The sequence below is a fragment of the Phalaenopsis equestris genome, unplaced genomic scaffold (genome assembly GCF_001263595.1).
Source record: "Phalaenopsis equestris unplaced genomic scaffold, ASM126359v1 Scaffold000252, whole genome shotgun sequence".
Lineage (NCBI taxonomy): Eukaryota > Viridiplantae > Streptophyta > Magnoliopsida > Asparagales > Orchidaceae > Phalaenopsis > Phalaenopsis equestris.
Genome location: NW_018164694.1, coordinates 186,886 through 199,810, shown reverse-complemented (window position 1 = coordinate 199,810; position 12,925 = coordinate 186,886).

Genomic DNA, 12,925 nt, shown 5'->3' with positions numbered 1-12,925 from the left:
GTGGCACGTCAAGAAATGGATGAAAGAGGCCATTTACCATATGTTGGTTGTTCCAAAAAAAATGTTGGAAGTGCAAGATTTGGAACCTACGGTAGCACATGATGCCTTGTCCCAATTGATAAGGAGCGAGCAATTTTAATATTTGTCGAGTTTACACCAACTGAATAGCTAGACTAAACTCATAGAGATAGCTAATCATCATAATACGATGGAAGAGCATGTTCACCCATTATACTATAAAGCTAAACAATGTAGTCATGGCTCATAGAACAGGGGTCTAACAAGATGATGAGTGGAGTCCAAAAGGCATCCAATATCTCAGATGTGAAAGCAAAGGGCTTCCTCTTGAAAATAAAAGGTCTAATAGAAACTATCAAAGAGGAGGATGAAGCCACTAAAATGGCTGATTGCTGAATGTTGGAAAGGTTTCAAAAGTTACACATATGAGGGTTTTGATGACGGAATTACTTGAGGTGATACAAGATAAGGAGTACTTCAATAAAGCTCTATTGATATGAAGTAAGGCTTTTCTTTGGAACACAAATAAGTTTTTAAAATTTTGTAAAGGCTAAAATCATGATTGGGAGGAGTGTGAGAACCACTGAAACCTAGCCAAAGAGTTCATTCAAGTTGGGAGAGTTAAAACTTCTATGGCCCCAGAAGCATTAACACAATGGTTAGGGAAAGCCTAAGTGAAAGAAGACTCTGACAAGCTCGTTAAAGCCAATGTTATCCACATCACAACATTAATGTCTGCCATCCTAAGAGGATATTTGCTAAGGCAAGCCAATTAGAAGAGGCTCAAGATGGGGAACTATACTCAACTACTTTTGCTCTAAATTAGAAGCTTCCTATTTTTATTATGTTTACTGAAGTGGATTTGCCCTCGATGGAAAATCCCCACAGTGACACTATCGTGGTCACAATAATGATTAACGACTACTAGGGGGGTAGTATTTTAGTTGAACTAATATATTAAGTAAAATCTTATTTAAGTAAACCTTTGATAAGATTCATCTATAGTTGGATTAACTTGTAGCATCGACTCTATCGCTTCCCTGGTGAGCGAAGTGAAGCCCTGTGAATAATCACGTAATCAAGCCTCTGAGAAAAAGTTGACAACCAACATACCAACATGGTGGATTTCATAGTGGTTGACGTGTTACCCACCCATAATGCTGCCTTCGGTCGCTTATAACTCAATAACCTTTGATTCATGGCCTTTACATACTATGTTATGGTATAATGTTTTCATTTGACAAAGAACTAGTCTGTTCGAGAAAATCTGAAGCAGCCTCGGACATGCCACTCCATAAACTCTACAATATCGAGAAAGAGTCGTTTGACATTTAGAACTAGTGAGAGGGGAGCCTCAAGACAAATGAAATCATTTTAGATATTCTTAATGTCGATGTAGAGCTAAGTAATCTTTTTAACAAATGAAAATTTTATTGCAAAATTTAAAGACTTGTCATTCTAAACAATTCGAAAGCATTGAGATATTTTTTCCTAGTCAGCCAAGCTTCCTGAGTAATGTAGCATGCCACCATCTGAGCATTATTTCTATTGGTCGAGTTAATCCATGAAGAGGTATAAGAGCTCAAGGAGGTGGGCTATATTTAGGAGGTTCAATACCTAGCCTAATTCTCCAATATGGTCATGGTTCAAAAATACAAAAAAAGAGCATGTGCATTGATTTCACCAACCTAAACTACACCTGCCCGAAGGATAACTATCCCATATTAAGGTTTTATGCTCTGGTAGATTCAACAGTCAGCCATTCAATAATGAGCTTCTTGAATACATTCTTTAGCTACCATCAGGTCACAACACATTTATTAAAAGTGAAAGTCTGTGCTATTATAATGTAATGCATTTTGTCCTAAAATTGCTCAGGCTATCTACCAGTGTTTAACATATATGTGGATGATGTACGAGTTAAAAGATTGTCAGTCAAACAACATATAATGACATAAAAACATATTTTAATCACTCAAAAAAATATAACATGATACAAAATCCACTAAAATGCTTATTTGAAGATATTAATAATGAATTCCTTGGATACCTCATGACGTTGAAGTTAAAAAGGCCAATCAGGAGAAAGTATAATTGTTATTGAATATTCCCTTGCAAAGGCTAACTAGTCATTTGGATAGTAGAGCTCAGCTAGTTCATTTCAAAGTTGGGAGACAAATATGCAGCCCTCTTCAAAATGCTATGGAGAACTAAGAACTTTGAATGGTCAACCAAATGTAAGCAAGCATTCTAGAACCTAAAGGAATCACTAGCCTCACAATCACTACTTTAAAGACCAAAATTAAAGAAAGAATTCACTCAATATTTAGGAGTTGGGCCTGAAACCATCAGTTTATTCTTGGTTTGGGGGGAGCTAGGAAAGCAATTCCTAATTTACTACACCTATAAAGTTGTCAGAGATGCCAAGGTCAGGTAGCCAAGCATGAATATGCTAACATTTACTATAATTATCTCTAACAATAGTCTCCAACCTTATTTTCATATGCCCCCAATTAGGTTCATTACTGACCACCCCTCAAGTTGGTGCTCACTAAGCCCAAACAATCTGGTGAACTATTAATGTGGGTTGTGGGGCTCAGTGAATATGACATCACTTATATCACTCAAGTGGTGATTAAAGCTCCATCTCTAGCAGACTTTTTGGGGGTCTTCTCCATAAAAGATGAATTAGGGGAAGAAACTTACACAGGTGATCGGACTTGAACCATGGACATTGATGGAGCCTCGAGTCAAGAGAGAACATAAATCAAACAAATGTTAAGAAGTTTTATCATAAACTATTTTTATCATTCCATTTTATTCAAGTTCTAATCCATCAACAACAGGAAGAACTATGGTGCACTAATAACCATACTACGTTAGCGTATAGAATGGGCATCCAAATTCATAATTGGTGGTGAGTCAATTCATTGAAGAAATCTAGGTCAAAAATGAAATTCTGGCCAAGTACTTGAACATGGTAAAGGTGAAGATATGAACGTATGCAAACTTAAAAATTAAGCACGTCCGTCAGAAAAAAAATCAAGTGGCACTCCTCTTATCCAGAGCATTTACTTTGAATAAGAGACATCCAAGAAGCTTCTCTGGCCAACCATATAGAAATAAGAAACCATTTCGGTAGCATCAGAGTATAAACCAAAGATATTCATGAGGAAATCACTTATCGAAGAAGATTCAAGTTTAAAGCTGCAAAATACCTCATAATTAAAGCAAATTTTTTTTAAGTGTTAACAACCTCAACATTTCTAAAATTTGTTAAGTAATAGGGCAAAAAAAAATTTCGACAAAGTACACTCTGGCTAATGTGAGAGTCATTTTAAAGGAAAAGCTCTGGCACATCAGGTCAACAAGGCTACTTCTAGACAACCCTTATGAAATATTCAAAAGATTTTTTCAAGAGAGTTGAGTAGTGCCAGAAGTATGCTCCAGTGCAACACCAGCCGACCCACAAACTATAGTTGATTGTCAGTCCTTGGACATTTTCCACCTGGGGGCTCAATAACCTAGGGTTGCTTCTTCCTTCAAGAGGCCAACAAAAATCACTTTTAGTTATTTTCGAAAACTTTTCAATGTGGATTGAAGAAATAACCTTGCTAATAATAGTATGAATGTAATCTAAAACTTCATTTGGACATACATCATATATCAATATGGCTTACTCCTGGTGCTTATTATTGACAATGGAGCACAATACATTGACCAAGGGGTAAGGTAATTTTTTTCAAATTCAAGGAATCAACTTGTAGATCACATCTATAAAACATCCTAAAAAAATGGACAGGTGGAGGCTGCCAATAAATAATTTTGAATCTAATGAGAAATATAGCTGAAGGGGTAAAAGGGAACTAGTCAAACTTGCTTCCGTTATTTCTTTGAAAGCTATCTAAACTAAGCCATCATGAGCAACTCAATAAACTCCTTAAATGATTATCCATGAGATGCAATCAATGATGTCAGTAGAATATAACCACCACAGCTAGAGGGTCATCACAAACACCACGTTTGATGAGGAGAATCTCACTAACTAGCAGAAGGAGAACGATGAAAGGATGCTGCTCCCACTCAACTTACTAAGAGAAAATAAAACTATTACAACACTCTAAAATGAATTAGAAAGAAGGAAAACTCAGTAATACTATAAGAATATTTGAGAGAATACATTGACACCTAATAACCTAGTCCTAAAGAAGGTGGACACTACAACATTAGGGAAAGAGGTTAGAAAACTTGAATAGAAATGGATGAACCCATCCATCAGCAATTGAAGAGTTACAAAAGGAGCCTACATACTAAAAACATACAGCAAGAAAGAGGTTCTCTAGATGTGGAGAGGAGATGATCTCAATAACTATTTTTCTTAAACTAAATACATTGTAAAAATAAAAAATGTTTTTTTCATTTCTAATAATTTAAAATTTTTATTTTAAAAAGATGTTATAGGAAACATTGACTAACTTTGTGTTCATGACTTTAGGCTTGAATGACTCTACGAGAACCTAAGATATTGAAGCATTTTGGAATTGAAATGAAAAATCAGGGAACTAGAGTACCCTAAAAAGCCTAATGATGGTGAAGATAAGATATCTGGTGATGACATAGAAAGCCACCGCAGAATCATACAAGTACACATGTCAGATAATAATATAGTTAATGAGTAATGCATATCAGTTCCATGAAGAAAGTACTAAGAATTATTTTGCAAGGTAATTCTCTAATTTATTACAATTTTAAACCTAGTTTAGCATTGTCACAAATGAGATATGGTTTTCTAAAATCCTACTCAAAAGTAAAAACAAAAGATATCCAAGTTGGAAAATACATAAAACAGTAGGAGATAAATATTGTGGTTCTTTAAGGTATGTGAGGCTCGTGTCTCTGTGATTTAGGAAGTGTAACAGTTTGTTGTTTCTCTATACTTTCCTATGAGTGATATTTGTTAACAAGGATAGAAAGTCCTCCTTATGCCTATGCTTAGGTCAAAAGAAAAATATAATCCAAAAATTTGAGGCTTCCTCAATCCTCATGGCATCCAACAAATTTGTTTTAATCCCTTCCTAGGTCGCAAAACTAGGATAAATATGTATATTGTTTCCCAAATTAATCATTTTGTTCCTTTATTCCTTGGGAAGGAGTCATAGATAATGAAATATATTAACATCCTAGTTGGATAGATCAAGAGTAAATTAAAATCTATGGTTAACATAACAATCAAATACTATGTTCCCTCAGAAAATGATACAGGGAAGAAAATAGTCCAAGAAAGCCACAAAAATCACATACCATGAATCACAGAGGTATGAAAATAAATTTAGCTAAACATGTTAGAAAGAGTGCTAGAAAAATATTTAATCAAAATCACTATTACAATTAAAACTGAAGGTTAAACCATACAAAATAAAGTGTTCCCTTTTACATAGTAGTAAAATCCTCTCTCATACAACAATCCTCTAAAAAATTCTAAGAAAATACAAAGCAATGGGTAAAAAAATCCCTACTCATACCCTAGAGATGAAGAGAAACCTAAGAAAGAAACTCTCTAAAATCCCTTTCTTTCTACTTTCTAGTCATCTCTAGATCACACTTCCTTCAAATGCCCCAAAGATATTTTTTTTATAGCTTAATCCATGTTTTTGGTAAGAAGAATTCTTACCAAAAGAGATTCATGCTCCATTGGCATGGTCACAACAGACTTTTGGATCAGGCGTCATGGTCATAGTCAATCCTTTCGTGGTCACGCTAGTACTCTCGATAGTTGGCATGGCCATCCCAATTCATAACATTGTCACACCACTTATGATTATTTAAAGGTGTAGTCACATTTCCTTCCATGCATAGTCATGTCGCTTTAGGCCACCATTTTTTCTATTTTTCTCATACTAAAATGCTCATATTCAACAACTGTAACCCTTCCACAACATCAAAAAAACACCTTTCATAAGTGTAAATATATGATAAATAGGTAAAAATAGTAGGTAAATAACAAGGTAAAAAGCAGGTTAAATCACATAAAATTGACATGTCAACAACCCCAAACTTACCCCATTACTTACCCTTAATTAATCTCATAGCTCAGTTGGGGCCCCATTATTATATAATAGGTATTCCTGTTTGTTTCTAAACTAATCAACTTGTTTATTAAAGTTAGATAAAAGTGTTTAAGTGTTACTTCAAGGTAAATTATTATTAACGTCTAATAATTTGTTCTTTTCCTTAATTTCCTTCTTTTTGCCCTTAAGAAATCCAAAAGATTCTTAAATTGGTGATGTTTTAAAAATCTTCGCTAACCTCTGATATTCATTACGCAATTTTAGTGGAACTAGCCAACCTAATCCTACTTAACTTTTCTCTTCAAGATAACACTAGATGGGTCTCATTAAAAAATAATGAAAAAAGGCTTATCACTTAAATTCTACTAGACACTCTCACAGTTCTTTTTTCTCTAAATTTGTAATGCTAACCTCAAGTTTCTTCTCAGGGCTTTTTACTTTTTGACTTTGCCTTTTTTCTTCTTTTTCTCCTTTTCTTCTTTTTTTTTTAACATTGATTTCTCTTTTTTCTCCTCTTGTGAATTATTATATTTGGTTAGGCAACAATCTTCTTTTCATCTTTTAACTATGATGAAGGATAGTTTCCCGTAAGTGATAGGTCACAAAAAAAATTGTTTAATGGCACACCTTCCTGTTATCCGTCAGTTAAAAATTAAGAAAACATTAAACGAGCTCTAAAAAAACTAAAAAAAGACCTAAAACTTCTTTGGTTTGTTAATTAATATTTTCATTACAACTTTTTAAATAGCCTGATTTTTTTTTATGTACAATTAGAAGTTTCTAAGTTCCAAAACCTCATTATTAAAAAAATTAAGGTTAATTTTGTCTAAAGGACATTTATCCTCTTTTAAAAAAACTTTTAATAAGTAGGTTGAATTAATTTGAATTCCTAGTAGGAGTTAATGCTCTAACCTTTAAACTTCTATTGAGTTATGTGATCAAATTTCAGGTTTGTAAAAAAATACAAATTTCCCCCAAATTTGTTCTTTTCCAAAATATGAGTGACATGTAGTAACTGTAACAAGCTAAAAACAGGTAAGTGCATAATGAGTAAATGCAGATACATGAATCTAAGAAAAATATAGTACATGAAGTTAGCAACAAGTATGGAACATGTGTAGCAGCACATCATTCAGAAAAAGTAAGAGCAGATCATAGAATAAAAATCTCACTATATATATATATATATATATATTTGTGTGTATATGTATATGTATGTATGTATTTATATGGCAAAAAAAGATAAATCTCTATTAAGATCAAAAAGAGATTATAAGCCTAAGGTGTGGGGCATTAAAGTTGTCCCCCTGAAGCAATAAATAAAGAGAAGAAGGAGGTAAGGTCGATACACTCAGACTTTGAGAATCAACTCCACTTTTGGCTAGGAAAATTGCAGGTTTATTCCCTTCCCTCTAGTTGGAATTCAATAAGACATTCATCTCCTTTATTATGTTCTTTATCATTTTGATCCATTTCATTATGTGTCAAGGGGGGGTTGTTCCTTCCTGTCATGTAGTCCAAGAGATGAGAAGAGTCTTGTTCCACCTGTAAGAATGCCTACTTATTGAGGCTGACAAGCTTAAGAGCCCAGTACATGGCCACTATTTCAGCCTCCATAGCATCTTCAACAATTACTAGGGATTGAAAGAAAAGCAAGCATTGTCCCTGATGATCTCTGAACACACCACCAATACCAGCTATCTGTGATGAGAAGCTCCCTTCAGTGTTGACTTTGACACAAGGGTGTGTAGGCTTTTCCAAACACCTTCGCCACTTAGAAATTTGTAGGGGTAGCTTTTCTGCTTATATACAGAATATTGGGGAATATTTTCAATTGAATGTGTTTTTGATGAAATTTAAGCAGTTGGAGACCACCTTCCTAGTAGTTACTTGCTGGTCTTCATGTCTTCCAATTTTTCTAGCAGCCTAGATAAACCAGACTGTGATTAAAGGGATAGGTCACACCTTCAGATCATGCCAACCCCTCCAGCAAGTTAATAGGTTGTTCCACTCCAGATTGATTGTATTTACATGTAATTGTGTTATCAGGGACTTCTAGACTTTCTGGGAAAAAAGGCGTGTAATAAATAGGTGGTCAGCAAACTCTACTTCATGCACAAACAACACATGGATGGGCCTCTCAAACCCTTTAGTTTGAGGATATCCTTTATTGATAGAAAACTGTTAAAAAATCTCCAGCAGAAGAAGAACATGGAAGGGGTTTGTAGCTTTTTCCACAAACATTCTCCTCAAGGTACCTCTTCACATTAATACAGCTTTCCATAAATAGTTTTGGTCGGGCTTTGATTGAAGCAAGTAGATAAAACCAGCTTGTCTTTTCTATTCCTATCAAAAGGTATCTTATTGATTTGTGTGATTGAGTTCTCATTGAGGAAGGTCTTAAGCATTTCAGATGACCAAGAGTTCTACTCCCAATAGTCCTTGACCATGAGATTAGTGACAGGAGTCTCAGTTAAAGGATCTAGTATTCTTGCTGGGCACCATCTGTCCAACCAAAACTGAATGTTTCCTTGTACCAGATCCCATACAATAAACTTTTTAGCATCTTATCTAACCTTGAGCATGTTACCCCATGTTCTAGAGTCCGCCAATCTCCTAGAAATTGGGGTGAGTAATTCTGCAGTATTTAGCTGACATGAACTATGCCCACATAATATCTTGTTGTCTGAATCTGAGTCATAATCTGCACAAGTTGATGTCTTGGATGTGCTGAAGTCCCTTGAAACCATGTCCTCAAGCTAATAAATGTTTGGCCACTTTCTATCAGCTTGCTCAAATCATTTGTTTTCTCTACCCTGCCCAAAGAAATTTATTGAATTTTATTTCTAAGAGAAGATGAGTGCTTTTCTTCATACTTGCAATTTGTAGGGTATATGAAGGGAATGTAGTGAGGTTGCTTTTCAGGAGGGTTATCCCGCCTCCATTTGATAGGAAGTAGTTAGTCCATAGTTCTAATTGAGAGTTTTTCTTAGCTACTACATCATTAAAATGAGTGAGCTTGGTCCTTCCTTCAGCAATTGCACTCCCATATATTTAAAAGGGGTGGAAATGGAGGTAAACCATATGAGGTTGATGATCCATTGCTCGCTGGTAGAGGGAACTCTAAAAAGGAGTTGGAATTTTTCTTTGTTGAATAACAAGTTTTTTGTGTTTTGGAAATCCAGTAAACAAACATGTAACATCATGGTAGCAGCTTTGTTGGCTCTGGAGAATATAATGATATCATCAGCATACACCAGGTGATTGTTGTGCAAGGATGATTTATGGTGGTATTTGTTGTAGCTCTTCATATAGTTGGGTCTGTCCATTAGTCTAGAAAGGTAGTCCAAAGAAATAATGAAGATAGTAGGAGATAGAGAGTCTCCTTATTTGAGACTCCTAAAGGATTTGAAGAACCCATGGACTCTCCCATTAATTAGAACTGAATTCATATTTCCTTCTAGCCATCTTTTTATTATCTGACATGAGGCATTGGAAAATTCCCTAGCCTCCAGTATTTCAAATACAAATTCCTAAGTTATCATGTCATAAGCCTTCTTTAAATCAAGTTTGTAGATCATGTTCCCCCCCACCCCTACAAGGTTTCTCTAAATCATGGATCAATTCTTGTGTAACCAAGATATTGTCTCCTATATGCCTCCCTTTTACAAAAGCTACCTGTTTTAAACTGATTAGGTGCTGCAAATGAGGTTGAAGCCTCCTTACCAGGATTTTTTTGATTGTTTTACTAACAACATCAGTAAGGATAATGGTTCTAAAATGTTTCCATTCTTCCTTGATGGTGGATTTTAGAGAAAAGACAATTAAAGTTGCATAGAAGTAATTTAGGAAATCATACCCTTGGAAAAAGCATTGAATTACTGGCAATAAGTCATCTTTGATGATGTCCCAGGCCTTTTTATAAGAGTTTGAGGTGAAGCTATCAGGACCTGCTGATTTAGAACTGCCAATGGAGAAAAAGGACCTGCTTGATTTCCTCTTCACTAGGAACATCAACAAGATTAATATGAGCAGTATATGTATGATATGGCATAAATAATTCATTGTCAAGATACAATCTAGAGTTTGATGGACATTTCATTAGTTTTTTACAGTATTCCACTGCACTTTCTACAATATCAGATGAATCACTTTTGTAGTTTCCATAGTTGTCTTTAATTTTATGAATTGTATTACATTTTCTTTTGTAATTGAAGCAAGCATGATAAAACTTTTTGTTCCTATTTCCATCAGTGAAATTATTTGTGGAAGCCTTCTGTTTCAGGAAATTATCCTGCCAGGCCACTGTAGTGAGTAATTTTTAATTTGCTTCCAGTAGTGAGGCCTCATCAACCTGCCCATTTTTTGCTCCATTTTCAGTCTCCTACAGTTCCTTTTCTACTTGTTCCACCCCTGCAAAAATATTTTCAAATGTGTTCCAATTCCAGAGATTTAAGGCCTTACCAACCTTTTTTTTTGCAGACCCCAGAGCTTGATTAATGGGTTCGTGTGATCACAGTCCCTCTAGTGTTCTTTAATTTTGGTGAGGAAGTCTTTGTGAGTAGATCATAGATACAAATATTTGAAAGTAGTCTTACCTTGCTGTTGAGTGGCAGTGATGGTGATCAAAAGAGGTCTGTGATCTGAGCCAGCCAGGCTGAGATGGGTGACTGAAGTGTGCAGGAAGTTCTGAAGCCATTTGTCATTTATAAGAACCCTATCCAATTTTTCCTAAAGCCCGTCCCTTCTTCAAGTAAAATCAGGTCCATTATAACCCAAATCATATAAGTCAGAAGCTTGCATATTATCATTAAATGTAGTCATGGTAGCAATGTTTGGGGGTCTTCCTCCTCAATTTTCTGCTGGACAAGCCAGACAGTTAAATTCCCTCCCCAACTAGCCAAGCATTATTAGATTGTTGTCTGATTTGATGCAGTTCATTCCACAACTCCATTCTTACAGATTTGGTGCACCCAGCATACACTATGGTAGAATTACCCTCCTGACCTACCATATTAAAAGAAGAATGAAGAAAATGGGAGTGATTCAGCAAAATGACACACCCCAGCTCCACCCTACAGAAAAGCCATATCTTGTTGTTCAGATTAGAAAATAAGGTAAATCCTGGGAAGAATTTAAGGAAATTGGCAAGATTCTGATGAACCAAAGGTTCCAAAATTACCAAACACCATAATTTGTGTTTTTTATTTAAATGTAGTAGCCTTTTTAGATATATGTGGTGGGTAATCCCTCTTATATTACATCATAGGAGATTAATCATGGTGAAGGGATTTAGATCTCCCACAAGTTAATCTAGTGAGGGATTCCCTTCTTATAGAGTATGAAGTTTGGCTAGGGATTGCACATGATGGCTATTGGCAACCAATCATTATGGAACATCATCCATTTCCTGGACAAGGTTAGGAGGTAGGGTTTCTAAGGTATTTTGAAACAATTTCTCATTATATTGTGATGTGCCATCACCCTGTTGTTATTGAGGGAGGTTAAGATCTGCCTCTAGGATTATAGGAACAGGGCCTGCTTCCATGAGTTCAATATCATCCAAACCAGCATCAGCAGGATTTAGTTGTGTTTTCTCCACAAAAATATTTTCCCTGGGTTCAATTTCTGTCACTCCAATCTTTACATGTTCTTACAAGGTCTATACCTTAGCAGAACCTTCAATGTTAGCCACCACTGGTTCCTCTTTATTGTTTTGGTTCTTCCCTCCTTAGGAGTTCTGAGGTTAGGGTGGAGTCTGTAGCAATCATCCATGGTGTGCCCAAACATACTACAATGAGTACAGTAATATGAATGATATACCATAATGATTGGTTGCCAACAACCAACATGTGTAATCCCAAGCCAAACTTCATCAACAAGTGGCATTGTTATATCCCTTTCAATTAGGATCCTGGCTACAAATGGTCTTGATAGGTTCAAATTAGAGATTTCAAGTTTCATTAGCCTGCCAAGTAGCCCTAATGGAGAACAAAACCCTATGGTTAAAGAAGTACAATTTCAGATTGGGGAGTTTGAATCAAATTGAGATAATTGGCAATTCCTTCTTTGGATCAAATGCAGGGGTCCATTTCAGTAGCTTCATTGTCGTATCTTCAATTTGTATGATTTTTTTTCAGAAAACCTTGGCATAGTCTTCTTTCTTTATAAGGTGAACCTTGACATGTCTGCCCTAAAAAAGTCCTATCTTCCAATTTCTAACCAGTTTTAAATCAGTAAAGGTTTTTCTAGATGAGTTCATCTTTAGGTGGGTAATTAGAAATTTTCTAATTAGTGTAAATTTATAATTCTCAGTTAGGTCTACCGCTTTCTTTTTTGAAAAAATAATTACATGCTTGCTAGCTTTCTTGCTGCCTTTTACGAACATGTCACCTCCAACTTGCCCTCCATCACATCTTAGTAGGCTTGCAGGAAAACCAATTTTTTTTTCAATTGAGGAGCCACTGGGTTCAATACCTGTGACAACCGCCTAATACAGTTTACCCAAAAAATTCAAGTCAACTGCTAGCAGGTTAGCTGCCATGTGGGAAGGAAGCAAAGAAAAAAGACAGAAACAAAAGCTAAGACGCTGCTTAACAACAATAGTTCAATAGAATAGTAACTAAGGAAATTAAAAAAAACTAAAACCTGGGAAGGAGTAAATCTCAGCAATGGGACTAAGAAGAGAAGAAGAAGAAGAAGAAGTAGTCTCACTAGAAGCTCTGGCCAAACTCCCTCTGCCACTCTTATCAGCCTGCAGTCAGGAGCCACCATTGGAGAAACCCTATCAGGGCACCTTACGCCGCCACCATGGTTATATATATATATATATATTATTA